Source organism: Pseudopodoces humilis, chromosome 11, assembly GCF_049639895.1.
Source record: "Pseudopodoces humilis isolate 2021_Gansu_Grassland_sample_001 chromosome 11, ASM4963989v1, whole genome shotgun sequence".
Lineage (NCBI taxonomy): Eukaryota > Metazoa > Chordata > Aves > Passeriformes > Paridae > Pseudopodoces > Pseudopodoces humilis.
In genome coordinates, this window is record NC_142210.1 from 19,072,232 (window position 1) to 19,085,390 (window position 13,159).

Here is a 13,159-nt window from a genome sequence, read left to right on the forward strand (position 1 = left end):
TGGAAACCTCTGAAAGCGAGAACCTCCTTCCCATACGCTCTGGAAGTGTCCCCTGTAGCTCAGAGTCCAGCTGCACGTTTGGGCAAGAGAACTGCAAAGGCTAAAGTTCAGCACAGAGAGTGAGAGGCCTTTGTGCATTCCTGCAGGGTGTTCACCTTCATGAAAAAAGGGAAACCAGAATAAAACAGAGTGGGGACAACCATTAAAGCATAGATCTGCCAGAATGCACTTTGTATATCCTGCAGAGCAGAACTTCTCCTCGGGAAATAGCCCAGTTGAGCACGTCATCATGCTAAAAAAGAGAGCCTGGCACCCCAGAGCTGCGACTGAACATTTGGAGAACACCAGACCACGGAAACCTTCAGCCAGATGACTTCAGCTCCGCGCGTTGTCGCTGCTCAGCAGATGGATGGGAAGACAGTGTTTGTAGTTCCTGAGGGCCAAACAACGCACTCTTCAGGGATTCTCCCTCCCCCGTTTCTCACACAAGCTTTCTGAACGTCACACCTCTCACTCCCATTTCATGGACTTCTCACATATCCTTCTTTGGGCCCCTGCTGTCCCCCAGTCCCCCAGAAGAGTTCCCTTCCCTCTTGCCTTAGGCTATGTGCATATTCCCATTCCCCTGCCTCCACACACTGTTACTGCTTATCTTCTTTCACCTGGGAAATAAATCAAGAGTATCAAGAGGTCAAACTCCATTAGAAACATCTAAAGATCTAAGATTATAATGCGTGAATGTGGTAATGAGTGCCTTGCCACTTTTTCTTCCCGTCTTAAATATTTATCTTTACTTTCAGCAAATTTTGGAGCTGGACTGGATATAGTCTTCAAAATTATATATGCCTCTTTACGTTCTAAAGCAGACAGCCTACATACCATTTGTGAGAAGAGAGAGTTGTCCACTTGGGCCACCAAAATTATTACACAAATAAATGCTGGACACCAAGTGATTTGCAATTACAAATATGTTTCCTGGCTTTCTAGAGAGATTTAGGTTTCCTTATATAATTCTGGCCTCTTCAAGCAAATGGTCTGAAGGGATAGGGTTTTCTCAGAATTAAGTAATTTTGCAATGCAATGCAATAAAAAAAATTAAATCTGCTCTCTGCAAGTATTTCTTTCTATTCATAAAGGAAGGAAAAATGCATTTGTTTGACCCTGAAGAAAATGAGTACTATGAGGGGATCCTACCCCCAGAGAGCCACCCAAGGTTTTGTGGAGCTGACGGGCCCCATCTGCTTGTGCGATGATGCTCAGGTAGGTAAAATCTTCCTATGGTATATCCCAGGTGTTAGACTGAAGGTAAAATCCAGAACTGCTGCCTTAGGACTAACATAATTCTCTGGCAATGCCAAATTCTAGCCACAAAAAAAAAAAAAAAAAAAGAAAAAAATGCACTACATTCATGGACATCTCTTTATCCACTGCCAGCTGCAATGAAATCAAGTTCTGAAATTGAGTGTGGTGATGCAGACACCCTGCTCGAACAGCACCAGAGCTGGGCTGGGGTGCATGGAGAGCCTTGGAACGAGCTGGGATACCATCGGATGTTGCCATCGGATCCGCGCAGGGTTTGTGGTCATTGGGACTGCGCACGGGTGCCAATGTCCGGGCATGAGAGTGCTGGACCATCGCCCAAGAGTGTGAAATGCTGTTGCAAAACCATTTTAAGATGGAAAGGGCTGCCTGGTGACGAATGTGGTTTTAATTAACAAAGCTCGCTTTCAAAAACAAACAATGCGGCCATATAGATGACAGGCAGCATTTCAGATGTACAAATGAGCAGCACCCAGGTGGGACATTGCATTAGCACAGCTTAGGATTATTTTCATTAAATGAAAGGGCAGAGGCGGGAGCGGGGCGCCTGCACGGGGCTGGATCGCGGTGCCAGGTGCCATCGCCAACCGCGACAGGCCGCGAGGAGAGAGGCAAAACCACCATGTTACATCCTGCATTTACATAAGCTCTGTTGGCAGCGCAGTTTAATGTCTTTCCTAGAAAAGCTCCGCGGCCTGGGCCCTGCCGTGCCCGGGCGGCCTCCCCTTCCCTTCCCTCCCTTTCCCCGCGGCCGCCTCCCCTCCCGCACTGCCGGGCGCGGCGGGGAAGGGGTCAGGGAGCGGGTCCCCCTCCCCGACCCCCGCTCTGGGCTCGTGTGGCCGGGCCGGGCCGCTCCTCCTCGCCTGGCCTCGCCTCCCGGCACCGCTGCTTCCCTTCCTCCTTCCTTCCCTCCCTTCCTTCCCTTCCCTTCCCTCCGCCGGCGCCCATTTCGGCGCGGCCGGGCACCCGGAGTGTCTGCGGGCCGCCGGCTGCTCCGCGCCGCTTGGCTCCTTCCCCCAGTAACAGCTCCCACATTCCGCCCCGATCCCTCCTCAATCTCAATCACACACACACATATTACTTTTTTTTTTCCCCTCCTTCCTCGGGACTTAATCTCCAGTCTCCCCCCCCCCGCCCGCCCTCCCCACCCTCCCCTCCCCCGGCCCCTGGCTCGGATATAATTGAATATCACAGCGCTACGCGCTGGGTATTTTTTTTCCTTCCTCCTCCTGTGTGTGTGTGGTGGTTTTGTTGTTTTTTTTTTTTTTTCCCCCCCCCGGTGGTTTTTTTTTTTTTTCTCCTCCTCCTCTCGGTGTGGACATCTTAAAAATACATATATATATATATCTATTATCGATAACTCTACGCGTGTACACACACACACTCACACGGGCAGGGATGTGCGCGTATATACACGCGGCGGTATAAAACACACGGGAGGAGGAGAGACAATCCAGGGTGAATTCCTCGTGCCTCCATTCCCTGGGAAAGGGGGGAGCAGCCGCTCGCAAGGTAAGAACCGGGGGGCTCCGAGCCCCGGGGGCGGGCAGGGGCCGGGGATGGGGGTGGGGGGCGGCCGCCCTGTTTGTGTCGGTGGAGGCGGGAGGGGGATGGGACCAGAACGCTTCTGTCACCCCCCCTATTTTATTAATATGCCTATATATACGTATATGTATATAGAGACACACATATATATATACATATTTACCCCTTCCCCTCCCCCACCCCGCGCCGCTGGCTTCCCCTCCCCCACCCGCCTTCATTTTTTTAAAATTAAATTTTTAAAAAAAAAAAAAAAAAGGTTTAATGGAGCGGGGGATGGGGGGGACACCGGCCTCGGCAGCGAATGGCACACGGGAGCCATGGCGAGAGGCCTATTTTTAGCCCGATTTGTGTGGAAGAGCGGCTTCCCCTCCCCCCTTCCCGCATATTTACTTATGGGGGGGGAGGGGAAGGGGGGCAGGGCCGGGTCGGGATGGGGGGAGGGGAGGCCCTTCCCCTCCCCCACTCCCCGGAGTCCTCCCCCATCCCGAGCCGCCCGTTCCTGACATGGGGATACATCCCCAGCCCCGGGCCATTCCCCGTGTTTCTCCCCCCAGAGCCAAGTTATTGATCAGTTCTCCGGCTAAGTTCGGGCTGCAACATGCAATAACCCGCGGTGGCAGGGAGCGGGCCCCCTTCGGGGCATAAAATAAGCTTTTATTTTCCCATTTCACAGCGTCTCTCCGTCCCAGGGCTTATCCCTGTCCGAAACCCTGGTGTAAATTGTGTGTTGCATCAATTAGAGGGGCTCGCACGGTTGCTGCAATGTGTACTGTTTTCTTGGTGGAGGATTTAAGTCCTGAAATAGGTGGCTTGTTGTTGTTGTACCCTCGAAAGGGTTAAAATTTATCGTGTTGTTCCAGGTGAATTTAATCTTTCATCACCGAATTTCCTTTTAAGGCAGCTTGACAGAATAAAAGTCTCTTCCTCGCTTGTCTTTATCCCCAGAACAGCAAAACTTTGTGCTTTATGGCAGGGGCTGGTTGCTGCAGATGACACGTGAGTCTGGAGGAAAGTTTGGTTTGTAGGTCGCCGTGTGGGAAAGTGAAGTTTGCTGGTGAAGTTTTTACTACTCTCCAGTGTGCTCGACTTCCTCGTTTTCCTGTCTGTGTAAATCAAATTCCTAACTGATTTATGGGGGAGGGGATCACAAAACATATTCCTTCCTTATTGTTAAGGCATGGGAGGCATGATCAGGAGAGCCAGGTCTTTGTTGCATACAAAAAAAAGAGTGTTGTGGGCTGGTCTGACTCGCTTTGCTGTCCTTTCCTGCTGAAATAAATGTCCGAGCACGTTGTGCGCATTAACAAGGTTCTTTGCTGTTGGTGGTCTCTACCCCTTTGGGTGTTGTGACTTGTGCTCCTTTAGCAGCGAGGGCACGACATGCAAAATTGGTGTTTGGGGTTTGGTTGTACCTGGGCTTTGGGGCAGTTCAGTGCCCTTGCCTGGCTCTGACTGACCCAAAGGCTTGTCCGTGTGAGGCTCACGTGTGGTTTGGGGCCTTCCTTTGGACACGTGTGTTAACGGGCTTTTCGGGATACATTGCAGATGAGGACTGGACTGCAAGCTCCTGTCTGTGTCCTTAAATTTAAGTGAGTTGGTATGTGTTTATGGGTGAGCTGTGGAGGGTTTTTTGCCCTTGTTCATTGAAAAAAGGGACTGGTGATGGTGCTTAAGGCATAGGTGGTGTAATTGATCGAAACAAACTTTCTGTTGCTTTCGCTAGTGTGTTTTTTTCCTTTGCTTTTGTTTAAGGTCTAATGGAATGGTAACATTTTGTATTATTTACTAAGGCCACCTGAGCTGGTACACTGTCGCTGTCTTAAGTTTTCTTGGGGGAAGTTGGATTTTTCTCCATGAGAACTCTTTTTTCTGGTAGTATGTCTTGGGAGCGTGGTGGCCTGCCTCCCAAACTGTTACTGGGAACACCTGGAGAACACTTAGCTCTCATTCCTCGAGGAAAGGAGAAGGAAACGTAATTTAAATGTATGAAAGGGGTTGAGGTTTGGCTTTTGAGCTTTATAATTTATTTTTAAGACTGTGCAAGAATGTATAGTTTTTGTTTGTTTGAACGTGCACAGCCATAACGCGTGTGTAGCATAAAGAACACAATAATTACAGAAGATTCTGTTGCTTAAGCTTTTTTCCCCCCTTCAAACAGGTAGTTAAGATTTTTTTTCCTGTGAGTTTCTTTTTAATATGAATACTTCTTTCAGTTTTACTCTATATATGGTAATTATTGATGTTTGTGTAATGCTTTGAAGTTGTAAGGCAGGGTATAAGCGCTAAGTACCCAACAGCAATACTTCATAGTCATTTTCCCATCATGAAAGAGTTTGATGCTAAAAAGTGCTACAGCCCTAAGCATAAAGAGGCTCTGGATGGATTAGGGGAAATGGCCAAAATTGCTGATAATGTTGTTTTCAGATAATAGTTTTAAGTTAGGAAAAACAGATCTGAGTAATGTAAAACAAACTGAGTTATTTTACCTAACTTCATTTTGGTCTGGAATTTAATAGAATGTGGACTTCACATTTGAGTCAGAATGTGTTTGCTGTTACAAGTTTTGTAGTGGCAGTAAAGACCCACATCCTACAAGGATGTAATCGTGCAGAAGTCAGGAAGTCCTGTAAAACACATGGCTTTGTGAACATCAGCGGTCTCGTTCAGCTGAGTGAGCTCTGCAGCTGTCTGTGAAGCTGCTTCCAGAAGTTGGGAGTATTTTGCGTTAGCAGTGGGCAGTAGGATGTGAGTATTTCATTACCCTGATGCTGTTTCAGTACAACAGCGCTGTAAAGTGTTTTGGGAATGCTGAGGTAGTGGCAGGTGGGACACCTTTTCATCACTAATTCCTCTGCTCATTGGGAGTCCCAAGTGATAGTCACTCCTCCAGTTTTAGCTTGCTTTGCCTGTCTCCTGTCCCCCGGTCCCAGAGCCGCTGAGGATTGTGGTGCCCGTGTGAATTCTGACACCTTGCTGGTGAGGAAGCTAGACACCAACCTTCCGCCAGCTCCTCCCCTCCCAAGTGGGATAGCGTGGTAGTAAAGTGGTCTGGTCTGTGCTTTGGAGAGGGCAAGGACAGGGTGTGCTGCGGGTCGGTGTTGTGTCGGTACTGAAATATTGTGATAGTGACATGTATCATAGCCAGGTGTGATTCATTCATAGTCTAATTCACGTTGTTCATGTTGAGCGGTGTGATACTGGTCTGTGTTTTGACCATCCTCACTGCATGTGTGTTTGCACATGTGTGCACCCAGAGTGCAGGCTGTAATAATGACTGTATTTAATGCCCTAAACATCAGCTCATGCAAGTAGCTGCAGATTGGGAGAGAAGTGAAAGTGTGTGTGTGTGCACACTCTGTAATTATGCGTGTTTGGCTCCTGCAAAAAGTAACTGCTCTGAGAATATACTCATTGCATGTTCATTTTTAAATACAAATTTAAGTGTTTGTGTTAGGTGAAGAAGTGTCAGTAGCTTTCCATTAGAAACTATGATTGACAGCTCTTCTCTCTTTTTTGAGTTGCGTTGCTGCATTAATGTAGTAGCTTCAAATTAACAGGTGATAAAGAAACCATTTCAATATTCCTGCTTTTGATTTAGCTACCCCGTCCCACATGTGCTCAGTTTTTTAAGTGACAAAGTTAGATGGTCTTAATTTCTGTAGTCACTTAATGACGAGTGACTATTAGAAGGTTCAACCAATGATCCTGAGCAGAGTAGATGGAGACAGCTTTATTCATTTTGTAATTGGTTTCTTCCAAGATAAAGTGTGACAATGAAATGAGGAATAAGGAGTATCTTTTGATATGAAATTGTAGGGGAATATATTGACTTTCCTTTAATTTTGCAAAATTGAATTAGCTAACTGGAGGTAAGAATCAGTGAAAATGAGGCAGCATAGCTGTCACTTCGGGAGAGTTGATTGCTAGAGTGAAAAGGTTTGGAAGTCTGGTCTGGAAATTGCCAATTTGTATGAAAACTGACGAACTACTTAGGGTTCCGTCTTGTGGTATCTAATCCAAGATGAGAAGGCCCTTTCGTTCCTTCTCATAATGCAAACAAGGCTGAACTTGTTTAGACAAAATGCCCTAGAGAGTTAGCTGCCTTGTTTGAGCTCAGGTTAAGTGTTCCTTTGGTTCTGAAGGATCTGCAGAACTGTAACTCAGCTTACACTCTGAAACCTTTAATACCTTGCCACTTATCTTTCTGTGACATCCTTTTGACTTAACTTTTTATATTGATAAGGAACATTAAAAATAATTCTGCCTTGATAAGAAGTAAGTGGTCATTCCAAGCTGGAGGTTGTGTAAATGTAGGGGAAAATGCACACACTGGTTGGGTGTGTAGGATTTTGCTGGCTTGGCTAGTCAAGGAGTGAAATTATTGGTGTTGCAGCTCACCCCTGCTCGCTTGCTTCTCAGATGGGCTGATTGCAGGGAAAACTTTTGAGTGTATTTCCTTACCTGTAGAAATAGTCACCAGAAAGTCTGGTGAATTGGTGTAGCTTTCTGAAGAACTGACTGAAAGAAGCTCCAAAGCCGTGAGGGGGGAGCGTTACTGCATTGTCTTGGCCAATATATGCAACATCTTTCAAAGAGTCTCCTTTTACTTGGAATGAAATTGTGTGTGGCCAAACTCAGTGCTAAGTGGAGATGGTGAGGTCCTTTGGAATATGTTAGCTGGAATGCCAGGTACGCTATCAGCCTAACATGCCATTTTTTGAGGATGAATAATGCAGGCGGATTGGATGTCAACCTGGCTGTGTGGTTCAGTCCCTGCCCATGGCCCTTCCTGGTGTTCCATGTACCCTGCTTGTCTCCAGGAGCTGGAGGTGTGGTGGCAGTAGGGATCTGGTCCTCGAAGTTGTGCTGTAGTTGTGCTTGGTGCAAGCAGGACTCCTCTTAAGAAGAGTATAAGCTGGCATCTGCAAGTAGACATTAATAGTCTTATTTTCAAAGATGCTGAGTCCCTGCAGTTGAATGTGAAGTTGGCAGTCTCTGTGTATGCTTAGCATTTCTAAAAATCAACTCTTGTGTGTGATTTGCCGGCTTTTGCAAACTCCCGTGAGGGTGTAGTTTCTGTCCCTGGGAGCAGTATTAGTAAAAGGCTATGTTGTGTGCTCTGACTTGTGTTTATTGTTGTAATTCTGAAATCTCCGTGTTGCAGAGGAGCAATCTTGCTTACTAGTAATGTCTAGCGGTAAAAAATCAGAATCATCCAGAGAAAACAGTTTGTGGGTTTTTTTTGTTTTATGATCTGAGGCTCTGTTCAATCTCTGTTCAATGTCAGTGTGTTACAGAACACTCTCTACAGCCGTGTGCCATATGCAGACACGCTGGGTGTCATTTCGGTTCGCTGGAGGTGCGTTGCTGGAAGTTTTAGCTGGTTGGGGTGTGAGTAGCAGACCTTCCCTTCCCCTTCAGTGGGGCAATAGTTTTGGCAGCCTGGCAAGGCAGGCGAGTGGCTGTCCCTGCAGTAATGCTGGTGATCTTTTTAACCCATTGTGGGTTTGGGGAATGATTCAATCGCTTCTCTAGCTGCACGCAGAGCTCCCTCTCACGCGCTGACGTCAGGCCGATGGTAGATTTATGAATTGGGACTGTGGAAGTGGAAGCTTTGCTCTGTGCACAGCTATGTGCCTGTTGGTAGTGACCAGAGAGCTGCAGAAAAGATCTCTGTGTTACCTATTCCTGGAGCATATTTCCAAGGTTATGAGTTAAGGGTCAAATATTTACTGTTTGTGAAAATGAAATGCTAAATACTATGCCCAGTGCCAAAACCACAGAAATTGTCAAGGTCTAGAATCCTAAATAGAACCAGTCCTAAAAGTTGCATCCAGTTGACATTAGGAGTGTTAAAAGTTCAGGCTCTACACATGAGTGACCTATCACCAACAAACTGAGTGGGGAATTACAGATGGCGAGCACACATGAGGCGGCTTCCAGTCCCCTGATGGTTCCCTAAAAGTACCAGGCAAAGAGGAGACAGTTTGATTTCCTGGAATAGGTTGCCCAGGCTGGCTAAGGAGTGGAATAACAAGTTTCATAGCTCTTTAGTGGTTTTTGGACAGACTGATTCATGCTCAAGTGTCAGCATGACTTCTGAAAATACAAATTTGCTTTGTAAAAATAGTATTAAAAATACGTCGTTATTTTTCATTTATTGTTGATATTGGTCTAACTTACAGTCCTCTTGGACAAATGAGCATTTTTGCCATTAATTTCAGCAATTGAGAGAGGAGCTTAAAATACTGATTGATCTTAAGAGAGATGAGTCTGACCCTCCCCCCTGCTTCCTGGTCTCTCTAGCTCACAGTAAGCATGAGAACTTTTCCTCTTTTAGGTTATGTCTAAATTTGTGGGGAAAAAATAGTTTTGATATTGCATAGACCTATGGGGGAAATAACAAGAGATCTGGGTCAAAAAAGTAGGACGTGCAAGATTTAGAAGCTGTTGAAGTGTATTTATTTGTCCTATATTAGGTTAAAGGAAGTATTGGTGCTCTCAGTTTGGCAACGTGTCCTTCAGTGTGCAGTGTGCTGTAAAGGGAAGACAACTGTTAAACAATGAATCACCACTAATTTTTGTATGGATGTCCACATTCTTCTCTAGTGCAGAAATTCCTGCTTGTGTATCAACACAAACACACTTTCCTAAACACAGACTCTTGGAGATAAATTTTAATTGGGAAGTGCTTTGTAAAAATACAGACTTTTGCTATGATGATGTCTGTGATTCAGTAATGTGTTTACTTTGGGGTTGCATTTCTTCAGATTTTATACTTTTTAGTGTACTTATAAAGCAAAGTTAGCATGAATGTGTATGGAGGAAAATGAGGGATGGTGTTGTCAAACTATCTATTAATACTGACATCAAATAAATTGTGCTGGAAACATATTTTGTGTAGCAATGGATTAGCTGTTTCCCATTGCTAGTGCAACAAATCTGGGGTTTATAGAAGTGGAGTCTGTATTTTCTGAACAACATGAATGTTTTCCTGATGCCGACATGGTACCTGATTTTTCCACTTCATTTTGAATGCACAACTAAATTTCACAATCTGGTGTCTTGTTTAGACTGTAAGTATCTAGCATTGTGGGCATAAAAAAAGTCAGCAATATGAAACTTCAATATGTTGAGTTGTGACAAAACTTGAACACAAACACAATGAAACAACCTGCTAAGCAGTTTTGGTGAGCTTGGTCTGATAGCAGGAAAGGATATCTAAATGTAGCTGGTTAATAGAAACCGACTTATTTTTCTTGTTGTTTTTTTTTTTTTCCTAACAGCTTCTGGCTTTATAGTAAATATTTGTCACAGTTGTTTGAGTTGTAAGAAAAATGCTTTGTATTTCTGTGAATGTCTTCCAGGGCAGATTGTGAATGGCCTTTGATTACGCTAGAAATATCAATGTTATCTTGCTGTTGGCAAAATCCATGTTAGTTGGTTCTTGTGCTGTCTACACATGCAAGGTTATTTTGATATGGATTAGTTATTCCTAGTTCATCAAGGTCCTTTATAAGATTCTTTCTTACAGTACATAAAATAAAACTTAATTTTTAATGTATTTAGTGTGTAAGAGTCTCTTCTATTAAAATAAAACAAAAAGCCCCCTTGACCTCCTGTTGAGGGTCATCCTGTTGAGGTGCATGGGCACCACAGCCCTCCCCAGGTGTATTATTTTCTGGTAAGATGGGAATTGCTTTTGTCTTAAGAAATTAACCCTCTCCCTGTGTGGTTCTGTGGGCCGGTTGTGAAAGCACCAAATTCAGTTTTCCCATCAGTCTGCTGTTGTCCCAGTGCCTGGAAACAGCTGGGGTCCCATGTTAGAGAGGTACTCACTGCTTGCATGTACTGGGGACTTCTAGAGATCCTGTGTGTCGACAGAAATGGTGGGAAAAATTAAAAAAAAAAAATACACAAAAGATAAAGGGATGGAAACTTTCAGAGGTAGCCAGGGAAAACACTCTCAATGTGTTTTGACTTGCTCTTTGACGCTACGGGTGACTTCATACGCGAGGCTCGGAGGGTATGTGAAATGCAGTGTCAGACTCCGGCTAGGAGAGCGTCCCTTACGTAGGCTGAGATTTGTCTGTTGTGCCGGCAGCAAGGCTTGTGTATGTTGGACACTGCTGCAGAGCTCCAGAAAGCTCCACTGATGGTGTTAGAGTATGTGAAATTTCATTTGCGTGCTTAATGTGCCTCCCACTTTCCCAGCTGTGGCCTGTAACTACCTGCTTGCGGAACGGAGTTTTTCAAGGTGAAATGAAAGAAATGCACAGGTTTTAAAAACACATTCAGAGATCAGGTTAGTCAGATTTCATCTGTGTTAATGTTGCTGTAAATGGTGAAAGTTTGGAACTGCAATGTACTTCCGTGTGCCTGTTGCTGCCTACTTGTATTTGTTAATCTGGTGCTGCTGGACCTACTGCTGTTCTGTGTAATTAAAATAACCCCCCAAGCCTCCCCCTGTGTGATAAAAAGACAAGTGGTGCAAGATTATGCTGCTTTTTTCTTTCTGAATTAACCCCTTCCAAGTGTCAGGATGGCTCTGCATTCTCCTCTTGGCTCTGCTTCCTTGTCCGCGCCATAGAGGGAAAGTGGCAAATAAGTGTAGTGAACTGGAGTGTTTTGTGTCCACCCTGACAGTTCGCACCGTTTTATTCTTCCTGTGGCTTTATTTGATTTTTCTAATCATTCCCCACATATTTTTTTTTTCCTGGGCTTTCTCTCCTTTTTGTTATTTTGGACTTTTGCTTTCTTCCCGTCTGTTCTCTTGTCAGTCCTTTAAATCCAATTGATGCCTTTTTGTTTCTGTTCTCTGGATTTTCTCTGCTTTCTTCCTCTTTCTCAAAATGTTAGTTAAGTTGATGTGCAGGACTTGGTCCTAGGTAGCCCTCTTGGACTGGAGGGGTTGGATGGGTTTGGATGATGCAGCCTGAGTCAGTGGTGGACCAAAACCTGCTGGGCTGCTGGGGAAGTCTCAATTTCCTGTGCGTGGCCCTGGAAGCGAGCAGGAGGTGAGCGAGGGGCCTCCCTGCGGGCACAAGGGTGCTTGGGATGGGCACACAGGGCAGGAAATGCGGAGGACAAATTTTGGCAGTGCTTTTACACGATAAAAATAATCTTGGCTCTAGGCATATAGCATTGATCCAACTCTTGTTGAAGTCGGAGGCTTTGGAGGGAGTTGGTGTGAGCATTTAGTAAAGACACAAAAAGCTAAGGAGGTTGGAGTGAAAACCTCGGCGCAAGGTGGGGCTGGCTTTGGGCTTTTCAAAATAAGGGGTTTTATGCAAGAAGTTTTTACTGACAGTGTGACTTAAAATTAGTGAAAACAAAGTCAGTCATCGTGAAATCAGTGGCAGCCTTATCTTATTGTTTTTATTGTGGGTAGTGTTGACAAGTCACATGCCCCATTGTTCTGGGTGAACAAACAGGGCTTTGAGGCTGCAAGCTGGGACTTGCGCACAGGCGCCTTTGTCCTGTGTGGAACTGCGACTTCAGAGTTGAGATATTTGTCTTTAAAGAGTTCACATCCAGAAACTGCATGATAAAATACTCTCTTGCTTGATATCTAAGCACCGTTTTTGTTTCATGTCCTGTGGTCCAGGACCTGAGAAAACAAACACAGGTGACTTAATGGATCATAAACTCTCTCCTACCTCATTGCCCAGTGAAATCTATGGGTAGCAGGCTTGTGTTCAGGCTCCAAAGTGGATGTGCTTAGGACAGAGAGAATGCAGAATGTGCTTTTGAGAAAGTAAAAGATTTGTGCTTGAAAGTCTTCCAGGTGTAAGTGCTTTACCACAAAGCTGTTGACACTTGAGACAATAATAGTGAACCTTATCTCTACTGAAGTTATAGTTTTGTGGATCACCTCTAAATTACTCATGCAGTTTATAAATCCCTATAATCAGGGTGTGTGTAGTGTAACTAAGATGGATGCAGTAGAGACTGGCTGCAGGAGCAGACTTGGCACGTGTAGGCTGTGGATGTAGTCATCCAGCCGGATCTGGGGGAGAATTCCATTGAAATTGCTGTGAGTTTTGCTTAAGGAAGAGCAGAAAGATAAGTCTTCCCTGCCTACAGTGATTTTTATTATGTTGTTGTTTTTAGTACATTTAACAATGCCTGTGTAGCTCATTGTCTCGTCCAGTATTTTTGATTTGTAGAATAAATGTGGTTGTGGTTTGGTTGTTTTTTTGTTTCGTTTGTTCATTTTGTTGTCTTTATTTATTTATTTTTTTAATCAGCTTATAGTCTTGCTTTTTTTCCTTTGGAAACTGGTCCTAGCAGT

The 13,159-nt window shown here is 44.9% G+C and overlaps 1 protein-coding gene across 7 annotated transcripts in view; it reads left to right on the forward strand.

The window, feature by feature from the left end:
• The first annotated feature begins 2,501 nt into the window (after positions 1-2,501).
• Positions 2,502-13,159, forward strand: part of TBL1XR1 (TBL1X/Y related 1) — a 110,672-nt gene continuing 100,014 nt past the window's right edge. For 2 of the 7 annotated variants that reach the window (XM_014254413.2, XM_005525078.3), the window contains exon 1: positions 2,502-2,832. The gene's annotated coding sequence lies outside the window, so the exon portion shown is untranslated. Of the gene's footprint in view, positions 2,833-3,710; positions 3,726-3,803; positions 3,862-11,006; positions 11,171-13,159 lie in introns of those variants that run through there. The other 5 variants (XM_088060970.1, XM_088060971.1, XM_088060972.1 and 2 more) reach the window with 4 other exon arrangements.